Below are 25,281 nucleotides of genomic sequence, written 5' to 3' on the forward strand. Positions count from 1 at the left end.
CTGTTGCCGTGTAAGACGCACATGATATCAGTTAACAATGGAAAAATAAGGTCAGAACGCAATCGCCAGTTTGCCTCATGGCTGCGGCATAGACATTTAGGATAGCAATGGAATAACGAAAAGCCATTTGCAAAAGTATACTGGGTCAAAATTCAAGCGAGATATAATTCAATACCTTCCAGTCTCGAAAGGCCGGGTAAGTGTGAAGCAGCATGGTAGCCTTAAGCTGATGAGCATTACAGACAAACGTCCCACCATCCCCGCACAGAAACGTCTGCACATCTTCACGAGCGTGAGGAGGGGAAACTGAAGGGTTTAGGTCTTAAGAAGGGCAAGATCCTAGGCGTACCTAGGTTGGTAATTTTTATATGTTATGCGAGACCATTTTTATAATACTATATCCCATGCAGCGATAACATTATGTTACAATGCACAGAGACAATGGGCAATATATACGTGCAATGTATATGCAGAACCGATATCACCATTAATTTTCTATTTCGTGAACATTACGTGACATGAATTCTCACGTTTGCACCCTAATCTCTGGATGCCAGATGCCTCTCGTCATATAAGTTCGGCTTTAACTAGGTCAGATTGTCTACGGGATATACAACCTTGACAAGAAGCAGACAAATATATAATATTCTGCCCTCCTCACCGAAACATGTATGAGAGAAAACCTGGTGCCAACATTCACAAATATATATCATGCATCTAAGCTGTATATGCAGGAGCGTCATAACATACACTTCCCGAAGCAAGGGGGCTTAGACCCCAGTACTTAAGCTCAAGCTAATGTGCATTGCTGGTGATCGCATGAAGTCCAATGGAGACAGGTCGGGCGAGAACTGAACGGTTGTTTGGACCTTCCTATGGGCTTGTGGGAGTTCTTACTTCCAGATGGATTGGAGTGATGTAAATTTCTCCTGCTGATGGTAGTCTGAGATACCCCATCCGTCAACTTGCGACTGCTAAAGATGCTCCAGGTGGTCTCTTGGCGCTACAGGCAGCATAACGTCTGAACCTGCTACAGTTGGTCGGTTGTCCTGTCCTTCTGGTCGATGGTGATGTGGTCCATCTCAAGTTGAAATGCGTCATGGGCTCTTGAAGGTTAGCTAGATTTTCACGGGGGGCTTTGTCCTTAAGGCTAGCCCACAACATGAAGTCCAGTGGCAAAAGATCGGCGAGTGTGAAGTCACTGCATGGTAGCCTTAAGCTAATGGACATTCCAGGGAAATGTCCCTCCAACCAATTCAGCGAATCCCGTGCCATGTGCGATGTCAGACCGTCTTCATGGAGCCATTCTTACGTCAACTGCCGAGAGGCAACGGTAGCAGTAGTGGAAGTGTTTGCTGAAGTGAATATCACTTTTGCTCGTGTTTTGGGCCTTCCTCGTCGTGGCCTTGCATATTTTCCCGTGAGTGTTAGTTGTTTACAATTATTCACATGTTGGGTTGTGACACTATCTTAGGTTAATCGAACACACGTGTTATTTCTGAACTGACCGATAGCTATGCAGACCTTCTTGCATAACGTAGCAAAAAACGTGATTGAAAGGGTCTATCATCCTTTCCTCATTGTCTTCTGCACAGTAACTTTATGTGAGCCTACACCACAACCGTAACGGTTCTACGGACTAAACGATGTTTCCGCCAGAGATTGAACCGGCCCTTTCCGCCTCTTAGGCGGATGTGATAACCACTACACCACGGAAACAGGTGATCGCTCCTGATGAGCCGGCCAGTCGGAGACAGGAACCAACCGACTGACACTCGATATGACCAGTCCCTTTGGGAGAGTGTCCACCTCAAGTCAAACCTGATTATTCGGTCAGCCATGACGTCCCAACTATTGGACGTCATGTTTGCAAACCACTGGGGCTGTAGCTCAAGTGGTAGAGCGCTCGCTTAGCATGTGAGAGGTACGTGGGATCGATACCCCGCAGCTCCAAATAGTGCGTTTTTAGCGTTAACATGTGGACAGAGACGTCGGGGTAGGGTGGGATCAGTTGAGAAAGGTAAGCACAACAAACTCTGCGGGTGACCTACAGAGGGGTGCTTTTTTGAACGCCATGCTGTTTTGAACCTCTAGTCCACTCCACGCCAGGTTATCTCCACTTTTTCAATTGGTCCGAGTGCATTCGCTGGAAGGCTGAAGTCGTTTAAGTTTTTCCCATGAAAAATGCCATCAGAAATGTTTCTGTCAAAAAGATGTGGAAAACGGACTGCACGGGAGATATATTTGCCCCCTTGACAAACGGCAAGGGGCCTGTTACCCGCTCGCCTACCCTGGGCACCACTCCAGTGGTGTGTGAAAGCCTAACGGTACGACTTGGAGCTGCGGGGTATCGATCCCCGTACCTCTCACATGCTAAGCGAGCGCTCTACCACTTGAGCTACAGCCCCGGTGGTTCCCAAAAATGCCGTCAATAGCTGGGACGCCGTGGCTGACCGACTGGTCAGCCTGCACTTGAGGTGGACCCACTACACAAGAGTATGTCGAGTCCTACATACATGTCGAGTTCAGTCGGTCGGCTCCTGTCTCCCGACTGGCCGGCTCATTAGGAAGCATCAGCTGTGTGTCCGAGTTGTAGCGTTTATTACATCCGGCTGACATACGGAGGGCCCCCCGGCTCAATCGCGAGAGGAAGCAGCCTTTGCATGTAGAACTCCCGCTGCTAGTGGGTAAGTTCTGTACCAAGTTGCTAACAGTAGGCATATTGTGTCATCATGTTACTAAACGTCTACCCGATGGGCAAGTTAGCGTGATCTGGAACAACAATCAGGAGATGGAAAGTTAAGGACCATTGTCAAATGACAAAAAAGTGAACAGTCAGGCAATCAAGCAGGATAAAAGTCAAAAGCGCATGTAGGGCGCATGCGCACAAGGGCGCTGAAAGAGCCAGTGCCAAGAGGCCAAAAGAATGCAAGTAAATTTCGAAAAGTCATCTGAGCTAGAAGCTAAAGGATACAGAAGTCAAGTGGACATGTCGGATGATATAATGCAACAATGTCCCTCCCAACTTGAATGAACGTCCGTGGCCCCATCATGGGGACGGGACTAAACGGCCAATGAAAGCTGCTGACAGTCTCATACTCTGAGCCTATTGCACCGAATGAGATGAAACCTTCAGCGTTCGATGCTACTTAGTCGATAACCTATCCTTTGCAGACAATGGTGACCTTTAGTTCGGTGGAAGATTGCCCAAATATATCAAAAATGAAAGCCATTACGCTGCCAGACCACCCAACCTCCGAGCCTTTAGCACTGATGAACATGAAACCTTCACCAATTGATGCGCCATAGTCGATATCCTATACTTCCAGAATATGGTGATCTTGGGTTAAGTCAAGGGCAAAAACCACCAAAACTGGTTGCAAACAACCCTATGCTCTAAGCCTGTGGCACCGAACACCACGAAACCTTCACCATTCGCTGCGCCATAGTCGATTGTACCATCCTTTCCACAATATGGAGCTCATAATGCATCAGTAAGAGAGGTAACAGTTTCGCAAAGCCGTTATTTGATGCATGTTCACTCCTAAACTACGATATGACTTTTCCAAAACATTTCCAAAAGTTTACTTTGCTCGGAGAAAAACAATAACACGAACAGCATAATGATATGACAACTCATTACGGTAGCATAAATAACATCAAAACCCCGCCCTGCTTGAGGATCGCGGAGTTTGCATAATAAACGCAAGGGGCAGCGCACACCCTGCCGCAACATACACATACATTTCCAACCGAACAGTTGCAAATGTGTTTATGTTCATGCACTATTTTCATGCCCACCTTTGTCATCGAACCAACGCTACCACACAGGGCTGCAAGTACGTAAAAATTGGGAAGCTGAAAGCCTTACTTTGCAAGAGAGAGCCATCCTTGGAAGGGAATGGGCCCTGCTCTCTCACACGGAGATGGGCAGATGAATTCCAGCATGCAACTAAATTGGATAATGTGGTATGAGGCAAGGCGCCCTCCACACATCGTCCTGCCTGAGTAGAGAGCGACGTGGATCCAGGGTTGGATCCCGAGGAAGCCTCTGCACGGCCGGCCAAGAGTTAGTTTTAACGTGGCTGCGTCAGCTTACTGGTCGTTTAGATTAGGTTTCTACTTTTAGCGTGCAGCTGATGCATTTCATCATGTGCATTTAACCAAGAACCTAACTTCTGTGTTTATCCATTTGGCGTATTCCGTTGGTGGCGGGTTGCCAATGGGCACGTGAAGTAGCGGTATATCCCTATTTGGATTTGTGGGGTACCTCTCCAAGAGTACATGAAACCAAGAGCTACGATTTGGAGCTGCAGGGTATCGATCCCCGTACCTCTCACATGCTAAGCGAGCGCTCTACCACTTGAGCTACAGCCCCGGTAATTCTCAAAAACGCCGTCAATAGTTGGGACGCCATGCCTGACCGACCGGTCAGCCTTCACTTGAGGTGGGCCCGCTCCGGAAGAGCTCATCATGTCATGGTCAGTCGGTCGGCTCCTGTCTCCCGACCGGCCGGCTCATCAGGAGGCATCAGCTATTTTCGAGATGTAGTGGCTATTACATCCGGCTGATGCGGGGTACGGCTGACACGGCTGATAGGCCCGCAGCTACAATCCCGGGAGGAAGCATCATTTAGTTTGTAGAACTGCTGCGGTTATGACGTAAGTTCTGTTCTAAGTTAGTCAGCAGCAGGCATCTTGTCTTAGCATGCTATCAACTGGCTACCCCATGAGCGGTTGGCGCGATCTAGGACAATAATCAGGTGGTGGAAAGTCATGATCCATTGTCAAAGAACAAAAACTCAACTGGCAAGCAGTCAAACAGAATAAAAGTCAAACGCGCACGGGCAAACTGAAATGATCACAACCTTGACAAGAGGCAGACGAATGTACAATATGCTGTCATCCTCAACGAGACATGTATCAGAGAAAACCTGGCGCCAACATTCACGAACACACATCATGCATTTAAACGTTAGATGCAAGAGCGTCACAATACACACTTTCCAGGATGAGCGGGAGGGGGGGGGGGGAAGGGGCTAGAACCCCAGTGCCAAGCTTAATCTTATGTGCATTCCTGTTGATCGCGTGAAGTCCAGTGGCGACAGGTCGGGCAAGTACTGAACGTTAGTTTTAACAGTCATATGGACTGGTGGGAATTATTACTTCTTGGCTGATTAGACTGATGGGCATTTCTCCTGTTGATGGTAATCAGAGGTACCCCCATCCGTCAAATTGGGACTACAAAAGATGCTACAGGTGGTCTCCTGGCGGTTCAGAAAGCGCAACGGCTGAACCTGCTGCAGATGGTCAGTTGGCCTGCTTGTCTAGTCGGCGATGATTCGGCTCGTCTCAAGTTTGAATGCGGCCATGGGCTCTTGATGGTTTGCTGCCTTGTTCTTGAGGACTTTGTCTTCCAGGCTAGCCCGTGACATGAAGTCCAATGGCAAAAGATCGGGCGAGTGCGAAGTCAATGGCATGGTAGCCTTAAGCTGATAGGCATTCCAGGGAAATGTTCCTCCAACCAATTCAGTGCAGCTAGTACCGTGTGCAGTTGCATATCGTCTTGATGGCTGACAATGAAGCCATTCTTACTTCAACTTGCCGAGAGGTGGCGGTAACAGTGCTGGACGAGTTTGCTGAAGCAAATATCGTTTTATTCGTGTTTTGACCCTTTCTCGTCGTGTCCTTGCATAGGTGTCCATGAGTTTGAGCTGTTCACTTCTATTCAGAAGCTCGGGTACGGCACTATTCTTATGTTATTCGATTATACTTGCTACTCCTGCAATGATTATTAGACATGCCCAACTTTTTGCATTATGTAGCACAAAACGTGATTGAAAACGGGAGATGTGTGCTGACGTTATTTGTCTGCTGATAACTAACTTCATTTTGACCATACACAACAACCGTAGCGTTTTTACCAGCTAAACAACGTTCATAGCTCGGGATTAAACCGGGGGGCTTCCACGTGTTGAGTGGATGTGATAACCACTACAACCACGGAAACAGGTGATTGCTCCTGATGAGCTGGCTGTTTCGGGAGACAGGAGCCCGACCGACTGACTTCGACATGTCTAAATTCCTCGGGGGTGGGTCCACCACAGTGAAACCTGATTATTCGGTTAGCCATGGCGTTCCAACCACGGACGACATACCTGAAAACCACCGGGGCTGTAGCTCAAGTGGTAGAGCGCTCTACCACTTGAGCTACAGCCCTGTTGGTTTTGAGATATGGCGTCGAAAGTTGGGGCGTTATGACTAACCGAATAATTCAAGTTTGACTTAAGATGGACACGCTCACGGAGAGCTGGTCATATCGAGGTCAGTCGGTCAGTACCTGCCTCCCAACAGGCCGGGTCATCAGGAGGCGCCCACTGGTTCCGTGGTGTAATTGTCATCACTTACCACACATATCAAACGACTGTTGTCGTTTCTGGGGCGGGAGAGGTAACCGAAATAGCCACTTTGAAGATCATTTGGTGAAGTTCACAGCCCTCCCTTCTGCAAATCTAACCGATCTAGTTTCTGATCTACAGCCCGTGCAAATGGGAAGACTATTTTGGAGAAGAGTATTTCAACGTCACCTTGGTATTGATGGCGTCAAAATAACGTCATTCAAGTACTGCGATTCGACAGCCAATGCGGCGATCAACGGCAAAAACAATACAATGATCAGTCGTTCATCTCTGGCGTTCATGAGCATGATTTCAGATATGATGGATGCCAATTGGGTCTCAATCACGCTGTGCTAGGTATGATGACGTAAATAGATAATGCTGTCGAGGAGCATATTTACTTGAAAGGACATGGTGTTGTCTAGAGCAGTCTTTTTCTATCTTAAGTATACGAATAGGTATAAGAAGTTTGTTTCACCCTTATTTCACGCTTACTTTAATATTTCCTAATGTAAAACATCCCCTGTCGTATAAACCTAAACACTCACGTTCCGGAGCTGCGGATATCGACCCTTGTACACATCACACGCGAAGCGAGCGTTCTACCAATCGGGCAACAGCTCCGGTCGTACTCCAACATGACGTCAATAGTTGGACGCCATGGCTGACCGGCTGGTCAGCCCTCACTTGAGGTGCACCCGCTCCCGAAGAGCTGGTCAAGTCGAGGTCAGTCGGTCGGCTCCTGTCTCCCGACCAGCCGGCTCATCAGGAGCAATGGGCTGTTTCCGTGGTGTAGTGATTATCACATCCGCCTAACACGCGGAAGGCCCCCGGTTCGATCCCGGGCGGAAACATCGTTTATGATAAAAGTCAGACGCAGGAAGTCAATATCCTGCATTATGTGCAGGTCAAAAACTGGAAAGGGCAGAAGCTATTTGTAAATATATTTCTTATATTTTTAAATATCGCCTGCAACGTCTGAATTGTTCTTAAACATAAGCACCGAGAATGTATGCAGTGAATGGTAGGATGAATATACTTAATTTGACATGGGGCCTGCTGCGAATAACTACATCGCGCGTCGCATTCAATCTCATAAAGTTCGTAGCGCGCATTTCAGTGTTGCGTACAATAAAGGCGACAAAATTAGACATCTTTGCCCAAGTAGTTCAAAAATGTTGTTTCAAACCCTCGAAGTTCCAATTTCCATCACATCACATCATTCCCTTTTCAATTTCACGACGTGCTGGGGAGTCTGAAGCGTCGCAAGTGTCCCTGTGCTACCAGCGAGCACGAGTTTTCAACCATAAAATCCTTCTTAAGACCCTACTTTTCATTAAAACAGAAGGATTTTTAAAGATTTAGCCAGAATCTTTCAGAATGAATGATTTTTTTTACATTGGTGCTCATGCTAAGCCTCGAGGTATGTCCTTGTTATGCTTTTTCATATCAAGCAGAGGTTGGAAAACCCTGCCACCGATCGTGCCATTTCAGGTCAGCTACATAACTTGGTGGCAAGAGTGTAACGTGCCGCAAGGCGGGATGCAGTCCGACCTGCATTCTGAATTCAACTGACCTCGCGCGACTGATGTCACTGGCCGCAGACTATAACCGTCAAGGACGATTAGCGAGCGTCAAAAGCAACTCGAACTCACCATGCCATGGGAAAGTGGATCGGAATGTAGGCGCTCTAAATAACTGGCCTGAGATGGACAGATCAGTTCCAGTATGCAACTAAACTGGATACTGTGATATGGGACAAGGCGCCCTCCACTCAGTGGAGGGCGCCTTGGCTGGCGTCGTGGCTGCGTGAAGTACCTCGCGTACCTGGAATAAGCGTTTGCCCAGTTGGACGAGTTTTTTTAAGGTGTTGATGTCAGCTCACTGAAACTTTAGATTCTAGTTCCGTTTTGATGATGCATTGGTGCGTTTTATCATGCGCTTTTATCATGCATCTGACTTCTCCGTTTATCTTAATCGATGTATTTCGTTTGGCGGGTCGCCAATGAGCACATGTAGCAATGCTTTATCCCCATTTGGATTTGTAGCATACCTCTCCAGTAGTGTGTGAAAACCAAAGGTGTCATGTGGAGCTGCGGGGTATCCATCCCCGTACCGCTCGCATGCTAAGCGAGCGCTCTACCACTTGAGCTACAGCCCCGGTGGTTTTCAGATATGTCGTCCGTAGTTGGAACGCCATGGCTAACCGAATAATCAGGTTTCACTTGTGGTGGACCCACCCCCGAGGAACTGGACAGGTCGAAGTCAGTCGGTCGGCTCCTGTCTCCCGAACAGCCAGCTCATCAGGAGCAATCACCTGTTTCCGTGGTGTAGTGGTTATCACATCCACTCAACACGTGGAAGCCCCCCGGTTTAATCCCGAGCATGAACGTTGTTTAGCTGGTAGAAACGCTACGGTTGCTGTGTATGGTCAAAATGAAGTTAGTTATCAGCAGACAAATAACGTCAGCACACATCTCCCGTTTTCAATCACGTTTTGTGCTACATAATGCAAAAAGTTGGGCATGTCTAATAATCATTGCAGGAGTAGCAAGTATAATCGAATAACATAAGAATAGTGCCGTACCCGAGCTTCTGAATAGAAGTGAACAGCTCAAACTCATGGACACCTATGCAAGGACACGACGAGAAAGGGTCAAAACACGAATAAAACGATATTTGCTTCAGCAAACTCGTCCAGCACTACTACCCGCCACCTCTCGGCAAGTTGAAGTAAGAATGGCTTCATTGTCAGCCATCAAGACGATATGCAACTGCACACGGTACCAGCTGCACTGAATTGGTTGGAGGAACATTTCCCTGGAATGCCTATCAGCTTAAGGCTACCATGCATTGACTTCCCACTCGCCCGATCTTTTGCCATTGGACTTCATGTCACGGGCTAGCCTGGAAGACAAAGTCCTCAAGGACAAGGCAGCAAACCATCAAGAGCCCATGGCCGCATTCAAACTTGAGACGAGCCGAATCATCGCCGACCAGACAAGCAGGCCAACTGACCATCTGCAGCAGGTTCAGCCGTTGCGCTTTCTGAACAGCCAGGAGACCACCTGTAGCATCTTTTGTAGTCCCAATTTGACGGATGGGGTACCTCTGATTACCATCAACAGGAGAAATGCCCATCAGTCTAATCAGCCAAGAAGTAATAATTCCCACCAGTCCATATGACTGTTAAAACTAACGTTCAGTACTTGCCCGACCTGTCGCCACTGGACTTCACGCGATCAACAGGAATGCACATAAGATTAAGCTTGGGCACTGGGGTTCTAGCCCCTTCCCCCCCCCCCCTCCCGCTCATCCTGGAAAGTGTGTATTGTGACGCTCTTGCATCTAACGCTTAAATGCATGATGTGTGTTCGTGAATGTTGGCGCCAGGTTTTCTCTGATACATGTCTTCGTTGAGGATGACAGCATATTGTACATTCGTCTGCCTCTTGTCAAGGTTGTGACTCATTTCAGTTTGCCCGTGCGCGTTTGACTTTTATCTGTTTGACTGCTTGCCAGTTGAATTTTTGTTCTTTGACAATGATCATGACTTTCCACCACCTGATTATTGTCCTAGATCGCGCCAACTGCTCATGGGGTAGCCAGTTGATAGCATGCTAAGACAAGATGCCTGCTGCTGACTAACTTAGAACAGAACTTACGTCATAACCGCAGCAGTTCTACATACTAAATGATGCTTCCTCACGGGATGTAGCTGCGGGACTATCAGCGGTGTCAGCCGTACCGCGCAACAGCCGGATGTAATAGCCACTACATCTCGAAAATAGCTGATGCCTCCTGATGAGCCGGCCGGTCGGGAGACAGGAGCCGACCGACTGACCTTGACATGATGAGCTCTTCGGGAGCGGGCCCACCTCAAGTGAAGGCTGACCGGTCGGTCAGGCATGGCGTCCCAAATATTGACGGCGTTTTTGAGAATTAACGGGGCTGTAGCTCAAGTGGTAGAGCGCTCGCTTAGCATGTGAGAGGTACGGGGATCGATACCCTGCAGCTCCAAATCGTAGCTCTTGGTTTTCATATACTCTTGGAGAGGTACCTTACAAATCCAAATAGGGATATACCGCTACTTTACGTGCCCATTGGCAACCCGCCAAACGGAATACGAAAAAATGGATAAACACAGAAGTTAGGTTCTTGGTAAATGCACATGATGAAATGCATCAGCTGCACGCTAAAAGTAGAAATCTAATCTAAACGACCAGCAAGCTGACGCATCCACGTTAAAACTAACTCTTGGCCGGCCGTGCAGAGGCTTCCTCGGGACCAAACCCTGGATCCACGTCGCTCTCTACGCAGCCAGGACGATGTGTGGAGGGCGCCATGCCTCATACCACATTATCCAATTTAGTTGCATGCTGGAATTCATCTGCCCATCTCAGTGTGAGAGAGCAGGGCCCATCCCCTTCCAAGGATGGCTCTCTCTTGCAAAGCAAGGCTTTCAGCTTCCCAATTTTTACGTACTTGCAGCCCTGTGTGGTAGCGTTGGTTCGATGACAAAGTGGGCATGAAAATAGTGCATGAACATAAACACCTTTGCAACTGTTCGGTTGGAAATGTATGTGTATGTTGCGGCAGGGTGTGCGCTGCCCCTTGCGTTTTTTATGCAAACTCCGCGATCCTCAAGCAGGGCGGGGTTTTGATGTTATTTATTGCTACCGTAATGAGTTGTCATTATCATTATGCTATTTGTGTTATTGTTTTTCTCCGAGCAAAGTAAACTTTTGGAAATGTCCAAGTCATATCGTAGTTTAGGAGTGAACATGCATCAAAAAACGGCTTGCGAAACTATCACCTCTCTTTACTGATGCATTATGAGCTCCATGTTGTGGAAAGGATGGTACATCGACTATGGCGCAGCGAATGGTGAAGGTTTCGTGGTGTTCGGTGCCACAGGCTTAGAGCATAGGGTTGTTTACAACCAGTTTTGGAGGTTTTTGCCCTTGACTTAACCCAAGATCACCATATTCCGGGAACTATAGGATATCGACTATGGCGCATCAATTGGTGAAGGTTTCATGTTCATCAGTGCCAAAGTCTCGGAGGTTGGGTGGTCTGGCAACGTATTTGCCTTTCATTTTTGATATATTTGGTAATCTTTCACCGAACTAAAGGTCACCATTGTCTGCAAAGGATAGGTTATCGACCAAGTAGCATCGAACGCTGAAGCGTTTCATCTCATTCGGTGCAATAGGCTCAGAGTATGAGACTGTCAACAGCTTATCATTGGCCGTTTAGAGTCCCGTCCCCATGATGGGGCCACGGACGTTCATTCAAGTTGGGAGGGACATTGTTGCATTATATCATCCGACATGTCCACTTGACTTCTGTCTCCTTTAACTTCTAGCTCAGATGACTTTTCGAAATTTACTTGCATTCTTTTGGCCTCTTGGCACTAGGCTCTTTCAGCGCCCTTGTGCGCATGCGCCCTACATGCGCTTTTGACTTTTATCCTGCTCGATTGCCTGACTGTTCACTTTTTTGTCATTTGACAATGGTCCTTAACTTTCCATCTCCTGATTGTTGTTCCAGATCACGCTAACTGCCCATCGGGTAGACGGTTAGTAACATGATGACACAATATGCCTACTGTTGGCAACTTGGTACAGAACTTACCCACTAGGAGCGGGAGTTCTACATGCCAAAGGCTGCTTCCTCCCGCGATTGAGCCGGGGGCCCTCCGTATGTCAGCCGGATGTAATAACCACTACACCTCAGACACAGCATATGCCTCCTAATGAGCCGGCCAGTCGGGAGACAGGAGCCGACCGACTGAACTCGACATGTATGTAGGACTCGACATACTCTTGTGTAGTGGGTCCACCTCAAGTGCAGGCTGACCAGTCGGTCAGCCACGGCGTCCCATCTATTGACGGCATTTTTGAGAGCCACCGGGGCTGTAGCTCGAGTGGTAGAGCGCTCGCTTAGCATGTGAGAGGTACGGGGATCGATACCCCGCAGCTCCAAGTCGTACCGTTAGGCTTTCACACACCACTGGAGTGGTGCCCAGGGTAGGCGAGCGGGTAACAGGCCCCTTGCCGTTTGTCAAGGGGGCAAATATATCTTCCCGTGCAGTCCGTTTTCCACATCTTTTGACAGAAATCATTTCTGATGGCATTTTTCATGGGAAAAACTTAAACGACTTCAGCCTTCCAGCGAATGCACTCGGACCAATTGAAAAGTGGAGATAACCTGGCGTGGAGTGGACTAGAGGTTCAAAACAGCATGGCGTTCAAAAAAGCACCCCTCTGTAGGTCACCCGCCGAGTTTGTTGTGCTTACCTTTCTCAACTTATCCCCCTCCCTACCCCGACGTCTCTGTCCACATGTTAACGCTAAAACGCACTATTTGGAGCTGCGGGGTATCGATCCCCGTACCTCTCACATGCTAAGCGAGCGCTCTACCACTTGAGCTACAGCCCCAGTGGTTTTCAAACATGACGTCAATAGTTGGGACGTCATGGCTGACCGAATAATCAGGTTTGACTTGAGGTGGACACTCTCCCAAAGGACTGGTCATATCGAGGTCAGTCGGTTGGTTCCTGTCTCCCGACTGGCCGGCTCATCAGGAGCGATCACCTGTTTCCGTGGTGTATTGGTTATCACATCCGCCTAAGAGGCGGAAAAGGCCAGTTCAATCGCTGGCGGAAACATCGTTTAGTCCGTAGAACCGTTACGGTTGTGGTGTAGGCTCACATAAAGTTACTGTGCAGAAGACAATGAGGAAAGGATGAAGTAGACCCTTTCAATCACGTTTTTTGCTACGTTATGCAAGAAGGTCTGCATAGCTATCGGTCAGTTCAGAAATAACACGTGTGTTCGATTAACCTAAGAATAGTGTCACAACCCAACATGTGAATAATTGTAAACAACTAACACTCATGAGAAAATATGCAAGGCCACGACGAGGAAGGGCCAAAACACGAGCAAAAGTGATATTCGCTTCAGGAAACACTTCCACTACTGCTACCGTTACCTCGCGGCAGTTGAAGTAAGAATGGCTCCGTGAAGACGGTATGACATCGCACATGGCACGGGATTCGCTGAATTGGTTGGAGGGACATTTCCCTGGAATGTCCATTAGCTTAAGGCTACCATGCAGTGACTTCGCACTCGCCGATCTTTTGCCACTGGACTTCATGTTGTGGGCTAGCCTTAAGGACAAAGCCCCCTTGAAAATCTAGGGAACCTTCAAGAGCCCATGATGCATTTCAACTTGAGATGGACCGCATCACCATCGACCAGAAGGACAGGACAACCGACCAACTGTAGCAGGTTCAGACGTTATGCTGCCTGTAGCGCCAAGAGACCACCTGGAGCATCTTTAGCAGTCGCAAGTTGACGGATGGGGTATCTCAGACTACCATCAGCAGGAGAAATTTACATCACTCCAATCCATCCGGAAGAAATAATTCCCACAAGCCCATAGAAAGGTCCAAACTACCGTTCAATACTCGCCCGACCTGTCTCCATTGGGCTTCATGCGATCACCAGCAATGCACATTAGCTTGAGCTTAAGTACTGGGGTCTAAGCCCCCTTGCTTCGGGAAGTGTATGTTATGACGCTCCTGCATATACAGCTTAGATGCATGATATATATTTGTGAATGTTGGCGCCAGGTTTTCTCTCATACATGTTTCGGTGAGGATGACGGAATATTATATCTTTGTCTGCTTCTTGTCAAGGTTGTATATCGCGTAGACAATCTGACCTAGTTACAGTCGAACTTATATAACGAGAGGCATCTGGCATCCAGAGATTAGGGTGCAAACGTGGGAATTCATGTCACGTCATGTTCACGAAATAGAAAATTAATGGTGATATCGGTTCTGCATATACATTGCACGTATATATTGCCCATTGTCGCTGTGCATTGTAACATAATGTTATTGCTGCATGGGATATAGTATTATAAAAATGGTCTCGCATAACATATAAAAATTACCAACCTAGGTACGCCTAGGATCTTGCCCTTCTTAAGACCTAAACCCTTCAGTTTCCCATCCTCACGCTCGTGAAGATGTGCAGACGTTTCTGTGCGGGGATGGTGGGACGTTTGTCTGTAATGCTCATCAGCTTAAGGCTACCATGCTGCTTCACACTTACCCGGTCTTTCGAGACTGGAAGATATTGAATTATGTCTCGCTTGAATTTTGACCCAGTATACTTTTGCAAATGGCTTTTCGTTATTCCATTGCTATCCTAAATGTCTATGCCGCAGCCATGAGGCAAACTGGCGATTGCGTTCTGACCTTATTTTTCCATTGTTAACTGATATCATGTGCGTCTTACACGGCAACAGTGACGTTTCTACAAGCTAAACGATATTTCCGCCCGAGATCGAACGGGGGCCTCCCGCGTGTTAGGTAGGGCCTCCCCGTGTGCGACGTCTTACCGTCTTCATGGAAACATTCTTACTTCAACTTGCCGAGAGGTGGCGGTAGCAGTTCTTCACGTGTTTCGGAAGTAAATGTCGTCATTGCTCGCGTTTTTGGCCATTGTCGTGGTGTTCTTGAAAACTTCTCGGTGAGTCTAAGTTGGCTTCTTTTATTCACATGCTCGGTTATCGCATTATTCTTAGGTTATCTATTAAACGTGTTATTTCTGTGATGATCATTAATGATGTCTAACTTCTTGCGGTATGTAGCACAAAGCGTACTAAAGGAACGGGCGATTTCATCCTAACCTAGCATTTATATTGTCATTTGACTTAATTTTGTCCTTACGCAACAACCGTAGCGTTCCTACAAACTAAACGATGTTTCCGCCCGGGATCGAACCGGAGGCCTTCCGCGTGTTAGGCGGATGTGATAACCACTACACCACGGAAACGGCTGGTGCTTGCTGATGACCCGGTCGGTCGTGAAACAGGAGCCGACCTACTGACCTCGACATGACCAGCTCTTTTGTAGTGGGTCAACTTAAAGTGAAGGCTGGCCAGTCGGTCAGCCATGGCGTCCAAACTATTGACATCATATTTGAGAACTACGGGGCTGTAGCTCAAGTGGTAGAGCGATCGCTTAGCATGTGGGAGGGGATCGATACCCCGCAGCTCCAGGTGGTGAATTTTGGATCTTATATGGAATGCATTGTTTCACAATAGAATATATTTAAGTAAGCATCAGGCAAGATGAAACAAGCACACTTGTAATTATTTGTATCTTTTAAGGTAGAAAAGACTGCTCTAAACAACACAATTTTTCCTTTTAGTAAATATGATCCTCGACATCATGGTTTATTTAAGCCATCATAACCAGCAAAGCATTGATTGAGAGCCAACTGACGGCCGTCATATCTGGAAATCGTGCTCATATACGCCAGATATGGGTGACTTGATCACGTCATGTTTTTGGTTTTGATTGCTGCATTGGTTATGGAATGACAACATTTGGTTGGCGTTATTACAGGGTCATAAATACCAAGGTTGCCTTGAAACCTCCCTTCCAAAGTCTTTCTACTTTCGCGGGGATGTAGCCCAGAAATTGGAGATGACTGGGTTTCCAGAAGGCGGGGGCTGTGAAATACACCGCATTATCTTTGAAATGGCTATTTCGGTTACCCCGCGGAAAGGATGACACGCCCCTCAACAAATTCTGCCAGTTTTTCATTGGTTGCTGTCTATTTGCTGTAAATTTGGAGAATGCCTTAAATGCTTTGAATGCTTTAAATGCTTTAAATGAAGAGCAACACTAAATTAATTTAAGTGAAGCCCGTGCCATGTGCGATGTCCTACCGCCTTGATGGAGTCATTCTTACTTCAGCTTGCCGAGAGGTGGCGGAAGCAGCACTGGAATTATCTGCTGAAGCGAATATCACTTTTGCTCGTGTTTTGACCCTTTCTCGTCGTGGCCTTGCATGTTTTCCCGTGAGTGTTAGTTGTTTACTTTTATTCAAATGTTGGATTATGGCACTATTCTTAGGTTAATCGATTGCACGCGTTATTTCAGTACTGACCAATATTCATGCAGACTTTTTGCATAACGTGGCACAAAACGTGATTGGAAGCGTCGATTTCATCCTTTCCTAATTGTCTACTGCAAAGTAACTTTATGTGAACCTTACAACCACAACCGAAACGTTTCTACGGACTAAACGATGGTTCCGCCAGAGGCTGAACCGGGCTCCTTCCACCTGATAGGCGGATGTGATGACCACTACACCACGGAAACAGCAGATCGCTCCTGATGAGCCGGCCAGTCGTAAGACAGGAACCGACCGACTGACCTCGACATGACAAGGTCTTCGGGAGCGTGTCCAACTCAAGTCAAACCTGATTTTTCGGTTAGCCATGACGTCCCAACTTTTGACGTCATTTCTCAAAACCAGCGGGGCTGTAGCTCAACTGGCAAAGCGCTCGCTTAGTATGTGAGAGGCACGGGGATCGATACCCCGCAGCTCCAAATGGTACATTTTAGCGTCGACAGAGACGTCGGGGTGGGAAGGGGGATAAGTTAAGAAGGGGAAGCACGACAAACTCGGTGGATGATCTACAAAGGGACTCTTTTTTGAAGGGCGTGCTTTTTAACTTCTTGTCCACTCCATGTCGTTATCTCCACTTGTTCAATTAGTTTGAATTCATTTGCTGGAAGGCTGAATTCATTTGCTGGCGCTGCCTCTGGGCGAGTCGAACTTAGGTAAAGTCAGTTCTGAAAAATTAGTTGGTTAGAGCGCCTGCCCGTCGATCCTCCCTCACATGGCGTGGCGGGCTCGAGTCGCTTTTGACGCTCGCTAATTGTCCTGGACAGGTGTGGTCTGTGGCCGGTGGTAATGGCCGCACTAGGTCAGTTGAATTCAGAATTGCAGGTCGGACTGTATCCTGCCTTGCGCCAGGTCACGCTTTTGCCACCAAGTTATGTAGTTAGCCTGAAATTGCACGATCGGTGGCGGGGTTTCTCAACACTGCTCGGCACAACAAAGCATAACAGGCACAAACATCGATGCTTGGCATGAGCACCAATCAAAAAAATCCATTCATTGCAAAAGATGCTGACTAAATCTTTAACAAATATATTTGTGCTAATCTGATGTAGCGTCATAAGAAGGATCTCATGGTCAAAACCTGTGCTCGACTGGTGGAAGGGTACATTTGCGACCCTTCAGACTTCCCAGAACACCGTAAATTGCAATTATGCAAAAAGAACTCCGAGAGAGTAAAGGACATTTTGAACTGATTTGGCAAGAAGGTCGTAATCTGCCGCCTTTATCGTACGCAGCACTTAAATATGGGCTATAAATTTTTGTAAGATTTTATGTGACGCGCGGCGTATTTATCCGCCGCGGGACTCATTGGAGTCAAGTGTTTTCATCCTACCATTTATTGCATACATACTCAGTGTTAGCTTCAAAAACAGCTCAGGCGCTGCAGCCAATAGTTAAAGAAATGTCTACTTTTTATATATTCTGTATTACTAAGGGAACAGTGTGTGTGCATGCGTGCGCGTCCGTTATCTCACACGGAGGCCGAACGATAAGAATTTTTTTTCCATCAAATTTGCGCACGACGGAGATCCGATGGTAGCGCGTAACAGAGTGGCGTCAAAATTCTGCATTTCGCAGAAAAAATGAGCGCGTGCCGAGCGAAAAGAAACGCAAAAATCCCATAGGATAACACGGACGACGCTAATTTCAAGACGACCGGCCGACGGCCCGACACGCTCCGCTTCCCGAAGCCATACCCCGGTAATCAATAGCCACAGCGATATGAAACTCTCACAGTGCGATAGCGCATGAAATGGGCCATCGCACTTGGGTGAGTTCTTGCGTCACGTGACACGTAGCACGTGCAAACGTCAGACGAGTTGAAATCGGCCGTTTTTGACGCATTTTTACGTTTATCGTTATATCTCGGCACGCAAAGCACCTAGAGACCTGGATTTTGTTTCCCAACATTCACAACTGAAGCAATTACATTTTCAGCGTGTATTGCGACTTTGTACAACGCACCGTTGCTTTGCAAATTGCAATACAGTTTACTTAGGATGGAGAATTTTGCTCTTTTCCACAGCTCTTCACGTTTTGTGCTGCATTGCTGCACCCAGAGCACAGGACGCACTCGGGAGTAGCATGCATTTATGGGGAATGAAACGGACAATCACGCCGTATAGATGGTAGTGTCACATGTGCGCGAACCAAGACAATTGATTTGGCCGCTACCGACCGTTTTTCACTCTTCAATGCAATACTGTTTAATGTTGTTTAAGGCAACGGCAGTGCGTGCTGTCATCATTCAAAAGGCTGACAGTTGATGGAAGCGACAAAAGTCACCGGCCACGTCCCACGATCAATCGACGATCCCATAGAATAGGTTCGGCTATGTCGCAAAAAGCACATACGAAGTGGCTCTCTCCCGCCAGCGACCGCCAGAGACCGCCAGCACCGCACGCGGCCTGCGGCCGAGTCTTTTTCACATTTTGAGCTATGTCTCGGCAACCGAGACCCCTAGAACCGTGATTCCAACAGCAAAATATACACGATGAACATTTATAAAATTTAAATTAGACCAGCGAAGTAAGCATGCAAGCGCTTGGCTACACAATACGATAATATCTACCCATCAGACTTCTGTAGTTATTGGTTTAGTTCAGCTCTTCCAAATGTCCTTATGAATTTTTTACGTTTAAGTTATGCGGGGCATCACACTCCTGCGTTTCCACCACTCCTGAACTTTTCACCATTCCCGTGGCAGTTGCTTTTTCACCATTTCACCATTCGACATCCTACATGGCACCAACTGTTCATGGGGTAAACAGGCGACAACATTTTGACCTTATCTCTGTTTTGTAAACTGACCACATGTCCATCTTACACAACAACCGTAGCGTTCCTACAACCTAAACGATGCTTCCGCCCGGGATCGAACCGGGGGCCTTCCGCGTGTAAGGCGGATGTGATAGCCACTACACCACGGAAACAGCTGAGAGGAGGGGAGGGGGGGGGGGGTTGTTTACCTGAGAAGTGATGGGGGGGGGGGTACATGAGATGATGGGGGGGCGGGGGTTGTTTACATGCTGAAATGATGGGGGGGGGGGTACATGAGAAGGTATGAAAGTAGTCATAAGGTAGGATGAAACAAGCTCACTTATAACCATTGTTGTTATAAGCTTGTTGCCTTCATTCCTGCACTGTCTGACAACATGCCCATGACCCTTTAGCGAAACGATCTTTACTTTATCCAATGCAGCAGCAGCAAAGCGTTACAATGCACAGTGATAGTAGGAGTACATATATGCCTACAATGCACGTGCATAATGGATATCACCATTATTGTCCTATTTCCTGAACAATGCATGCCATGAATGCGTTCATTTGCACCCTAATCTGTGCATGCAAGACGTCTACCGTCATATAGGCTCGACTGTAACTAGGTCAGATTGTCTGGAAGGTACAAAACCTTGACAAGAAGCAGACAAATGCACAATATGCTGTCATCCTCACGGAGACATGTATCAGAGAGAACCTGACGCCAACATTCACGAATATACATCATGCATCCAAGCTTTAGATGGCGGAGCGTCACAATACACACTTTCCAAGGCTGGAGAGGGGGGGGGGGGGCTTAGACCCCTAATGCTTAAGCTAAAGCTTATGTGCATTCCTGCAGATCGCATTAAGTCCAGAGGAGACAGGTCGGGCGAGTACTGAACGTTAGTTCGGACGTTCCTACGGGCTGGTGGGAAATCCTACTTCTGGGCTGCTCAGACTGATGATTCTCCTGCTGATGGTAGCCTGAGATACTCCATCCCTCAAATAATGCCAACCAAAGACGCTCCAGGTGGTCTCCTGGCGGTTCAGGAAGCGCAACAGCTGAACCTGCTTCGGATGGTTGGTTGTCCTGTCTGTCTGGTCGATGGTGATTCGGCTCATCTCAAGTTTGAGTGCGACCATGGGCTCTTGATGGTTTGCTGCCTTGTCCTCGAGGAATTTGTCTTCCAGGCTATCCCACGACATGAAGTCCAACGGAAAAAGATCGCTCGAGTGCGAAATCACTGCATGGTAGCCTTAAGCTGATGGGTATTGCAGGGTAATGCTCCTCCAACCCATTCAGTACAGCTAGTACCGTGTGCTATTGCATATCGTCTTGACAGCTGACAATGAAGCCATTCTTAATTCAACTTGCCGTGAGATGGCGGTAGTAGTGCTGGACGGGTTTGCTGAAGCAAATGTCGTTTTGTTCGTATTTTAATCCTTTCCCGTCGTGTTCTTGCATAGCCGTTCATGAGACTGAGCTGTTTACTTCTGTTCGCATCTCGGTCATGACACTATTCTCAGGTTAATAAATTACACGTGGTATTCCTGTAATGATCATCAGACATGCCCAACTTCTTGTATTACGTAGCACAAAACATGATTGAAAACGGGAGATGTATGCTAACCTTTTCTGTCTACTGATGACTAACTTCATGTTGACCATACACAACAACCGTAGCGTTTCTACCAGCTAAACAACGTTTGTGCCCGGGATCGAATGGGGGCCTTCGGCGTGTTAGGCGGACGTGATAACCACTACACCACGGAAACAGATAATTGCTCCTGATGGGCCGGCCGTTCAAAAGACAGGAACCGACCGACTGACCTCGGCATGTCCAGTTCTTCGGGGGCGGGTCCACCACAAGTGAAACCTGACCAATCGGTTAGCCATGGCGTCTCAACTATTGACGTCATATTTGAAAGCCACCGGGGCTGTAGCTCAAGTGGTAGAGCGCTCGCTTAGCATGTGAGAGGTACGGGGATCGATACCCCGCAGCTCCACACCGTAGCCTTTTGTTTTAGCTCACCCCTGGAGAGGTATCCTACCGATCCAAATGAGGATATAGCGCTGCTACATGTGCCCATTGGCAACCCGCCAAACGGAATGCCATATGCCAAATAAGATAAACATCGAAGTCAGATGCCTGATAAAGGCACGTGATAAAACGCATCAGTTGCACCCTAAAAATAGAAGTCGAATCTAAACGTTTTGTAAGCTGACATAAACGCGTTAAAAATAACTCTTGGCCAACTGGGCAGACGCTTACTCCAGATGCACGGCGCCCTTCACGCAGCCACGACGCTGTGTGGAGGGCGCCTTGTCCCACATCACATTATCCAATTTAGTTGCATACTGGAACTGATCTGCCCATCTCAGGCCAGTTATTTAGAGCGCCTATGTTCCGATCCGACCTCCCATGGCGTGGTGAGTTCGAGTTGCTTTTGGCGCTGGCTTATTGTCCTTGACAGATATGACCTGTGTCCAGTGGTAACGGGTGCACTAGGTCAGGTGAATTCAGATTGCAGGTCGGACTTTATCCCGCCCTGCGGCACGTTACGCTTTTAACACCAAGTTATGTAGTTGATATGAAATTGTACCATCGGTGAAGATGTTTCTCAAACACTGCTTGACACAACAAAGCATGACAGGCACAAAAATCGATGCTTAGTATGAGTATCAATGTAAAAAATTCATCCATTCTGAAAGATTCTGATGAAATCATAAAAGGTCTCTGTTTTTAATGGTAAGTAGGGTCATAAGAAGGGTTTCATGGTTAAAAACTCTTACTCGCTGGTAGAAGAGGGACACTTGCGACGCTTCAGACTTCCCAGCACATCGTGAAATTGAAACGGGAATGGGATGGAAGTTGGAACTTTGAGGGTTGAAACAACATTTTTGAACTGCTTGGGCAAAGAGGTCTAATTTTGCCGCCTTTATCGTGCGCAAATCTGAAATGCGCCCTACCAACTTTTGTAAGATTGAATGCGACGTGCGGTGTAGTTATCCGCAGTGGGCCCCATATGAAACTAATTGTATTCATCCTACCATTCACTGCATACATACTCGGTGCTAGCTTTAAGAACAATTCGGGCGTTGCAGCCGATATTTAGAAATATAAGAAATATATTTGCAAATAGCTTCTGCCCTTTCCAGTTTTTGACCTTTACGTAATGCAGGATATTTACTTCTTGCGTTTGACTTTTATCACAAAGATGTATGCTAACCTAATCTGTCTACTGATAGATAGCTTCATGTTGACGATACACAACAACCGTAGCGTTTCTACCAGCTAAACAACGTTTGTGCCCGGGATCGAATGGGGGCCTTCCGCGTGTTAGGCGGATGTGATGACCACTACACCACGGAAACAGCTGATTGCTCCTGGTGAGCCGGCCGTTCGGGAGGCAGGAGCCGACCGACTGACCTCGACATGTCCAGTTCTTCGGGGGCGGGTCCACCACAAGTGAAACCTGACCAATGGGTAGCCGTGGCGTCCCAACTATTGACGTCATATTTGAAAACCACCGGGGCTCAAGTGGTGGAGCGCACGCTTAGCATGTGAGAGGTACGGGGAGCGATACCCCGCAGCTCCACATCGTAGCCTTTGGTTTTCACACACCAATGGAGAGGTATCCTACAAATCCAAATGGGGATATAGCGCTGCTACATGTGCCCATTGGCAACCCGTCAAATGGAATATGCCAAATAACATGAACATCAATATCAGATGCTTGATAAAGGCGCATGATGAAACGCATCAGTTGCACCTTAAAAATAGAAATAGAATCTAAACGTTGGTAAGCTGACATAAATACCTTAAAAAATAACTCGGCCAACTGCGCAGACGCATACTCCAGATACACGGCGCCCTTCACGCAGCCAGGACGCTGTGTAGAGGGGCGCCTTGTCCCACATCACATTATCCAATTTAGTTGCATACTGGAACTGATCTGCCCATCTCAGGCCAGTTATTTAGAGCGCCTACAGTCCGATCCACTCTCCCATGCCGTGGTGGGTTCGAGTATCTTTTGGCGCTAGCTAATTGTTCTTCACGGGTATAGTCTGCAGCCAGTGACATCAGTCGCGCTAGGTCAGGTGAATTCAGATTGCAGGTCAGACTGCATCCCGCCTTGCGGCCCGTTGCACTTTTGCCACCAAGTTATGTAGTTGACCTGAAATGACAAGATCGTTGGCGGGGTTTCTCAACCACTGCTTAACACGAAAAAGCATAACAAGGACAAAGATTGATGCTTAGTATGAGCACCAATGTAAAAAATTCACTCATTCTGAAAGATTCTGGCTAAATCTTTAAAAAGGTCTCTGTTTTAATCTGATGTAGGGTCATAAGAAAGATTTGATGGTTAAAAACCTGTGCTTGCTTATAGAACAGGTACACTTGCGACGCTTCAGACTTCCAAGCACACCGTGAAATTGGGAAGGAAATGATGGGATGTAATGGAAATTGGAACTTTAAGGGTTGAAATAACATTTTTGAACTACTTGGGCAAAGAGGTCTAACTTTTCCGCCTTTATCGTACGCATCACTGAAATGCGCCCTACGAACTTTTGTAAGATTTTATGCGACGCGCGGTATAGTTATGCTCAGCGGGCCCCATGGGAAACTAAGTGCATTCATCCTACTATTCACTGCATTCACGTTCGGTGATAGCTTTGAGAACAGTTCAGGCGTTGCAGTCAATATTTAAAAGTGTAAGAAGCATCTTTGCAAGTAGCTTCTACATTTTCCCCTTTTTGAGCTTGACGTGATGCAGGACATTTGCTTCCTGCGTTTAACTTTTATTTTCTTGCACGCCTTGCCTCTTAAATCTTTTTCGCGTTTGACCATGTCCCTCAAATTTGCGCGCTTTGATTGCTATCCTTGATTGCGTGGACTGTTCATGGAGCAGGCGGGTGGATTACTTTCTTAGCCTATCTGTCTGTTGTTAACTGACCTCATTGTATTACACGATCATCATCCGTCTTAGACAACGACGGCAGCGTTCCTACAACCTAAACGATGTTTCCGCCAGGGATCGAACCGGGAGCCTTCCGCGTGTCAGGCGGATGTGATAACCACTACACCACGGAAACAGCTGAAGGCTCTTAATGACCCGGCTGGTCGGGGGACAGGAGCCGTCCGACTGACCTCGACTTGACCAGCTCTCCGGGAGCGGGCGCTCCTGAAGTGAAGGCTGGCCAGTCGGTCGGCTATTACGTCCCAACTACTGACGTCATGCCGGAGTACTACCGGAGCTGTAGCCCAAGTGGTAGAGTGCTCGCTTCGCGTGTGGTAGGTACGAGGGTCGATACCCCGCAGATTCAGAACGTGATTTTTTGGGTTTAAAAGACAGGGAATGCTTTACATTAGAAAATATTTAAGTAAGCGTGGGATAAGATGAAAGAAACTCACTTATACCTGTTGGTATGCTTTTAGGTAAAAAGACTGCTCTAGACAACACCATGTCCCTTTTTGGCAAATATACTCCTCGACGTAGTGTAGTGTAGTTGTTCTCACATCCGCCTAACACGCGGAAGGCCCCCGGTTCGATCCCGGGCGGAAACATCGTTTTGTAGAAACCCTTTGGTTGTTGTGTAAGGCCAGCATGAAGACAGTTAACAACATACAGATTAGGTCAGGGTGAGGTCACCTTTGTTTTATTTATGTTTTATGCTACATAATGCAATCAATTGGGCACGACTACTAATTAATACGGAAATAAAACCTGTAATCCATTGACCTAGGAGTAGTGTCATAAGTGAGCATGTGAATAAAAGGAAACAGCTTTGACTCACGGAAAAATATTGAAGAACACAACTAGAAACAGCCAAAAACGCGTGCAATAACGATGTTTACCTCAGCAAACACGTCCAGCACTGCTGCCGCCACCTCTCGGCGAGTTGAAGGAAGAATGACTCTACCAATACGGTATGGCATCGTTCACGGCACGGGCTACACTGGATTGGTTGCAGGGACATTTTCCTGTAATGCCCATCAGCGTATGGTCATCGTGCTACTTCTTACACGCCTGGCCTTTCGCCGGTGGACTTGCTGTGTGCTAGACCTTGAGGACAAAGTCCTCCTCGACAAACAAGCGAACATGCAAGAGACCACGGCC

General features: G+C 47.4%; 6 non-coding genes across 6 annotated transcripts; 1 reads left to right on the forward strand and 5 right to left on the reverse strand.

The window, feature by feature from the left end:
* Positions 1-2,335: 2,335 nt before the first annotated feature.
* TRNAA-AGC (transfer RNA alanine (anticodon AGC)) lies at positions 2,336-2,408 on the reverse strand. Its single transcript has one exon. It is a non-coding gene; the product is annotated as a tRNA-Ala (tRNA).
* Positions 2,409-7,178: 4,770 nt separating this feature from the next.
* On the forward strand, positions 7,179-7,251 carry TRNAV-AAC (transfer RNA valine (anticodon AAC)). Its single transcript has one exon. It is a non-coding gene; the product is annotated as a tRNA-Val (tRNA).
* A 5,516-nt stretch (positions 7,252-12,767) lies between these two features.
* On the reverse strand, positions 12,768-12,840 carry TRNAA-AGC (transfer RNA alanine (anticodon AGC)). The gene has a single exon. It is a non-coding gene; the product is annotated as a tRNA-Ala (tRNA).
* Positions 12,841-15,176: 2,336 nt separating this feature from the next.
* TRNAV-AAC (transfer RNA valine (anticodon AAC)) lies at positions 15,177-15,249 on the reverse strand. The gene has a single exon. It is a non-coding gene; the product is annotated as a tRNA-Val (tRNA).
* A 4,006-nt stretch (positions 15,250-19,255) lies between these two features.
* On the reverse strand, positions 19,256-19,328 carry TRNAV-UAC (transfer RNA valine (anticodon UAC)). The gene has a single exon. It is a non-coding gene; the product is annotated as a tRNA-Val (tRNA).
* A 4,855-nt stretch (positions 19,329-24,183) lies between these two features.
* Positions 24,184-24,256, reverse strand: TRNAV-GAC (transfer RNA valine (anticodon GAC)). The gene has a single exon. It is a non-coding gene; the product is annotated as a tRNA-Val (tRNA).
* Between the last annotated feature and the right edge of the window lie 1,025 nt (positions 24,257-25,281).

This window comes from Pollicipes pollicipes, unplaced genomic scaffold, assembly GCF_011947565.3.
Source record: "Pollicipes pollicipes isolate AB1234 unplaced genomic scaffold, Ppol_2.1 Scaffold_3087;HRSCAF=3621_pilon_pilon_pilon, whole genome shotgun sequence".
Classification (NCBI taxonomy): Eukaryota; Metazoa; Arthropoda; class Thecostraca; order Pollicipedomorpha; family Pollicipedidae; genus Pollicipes; species Pollicipes pollicipes.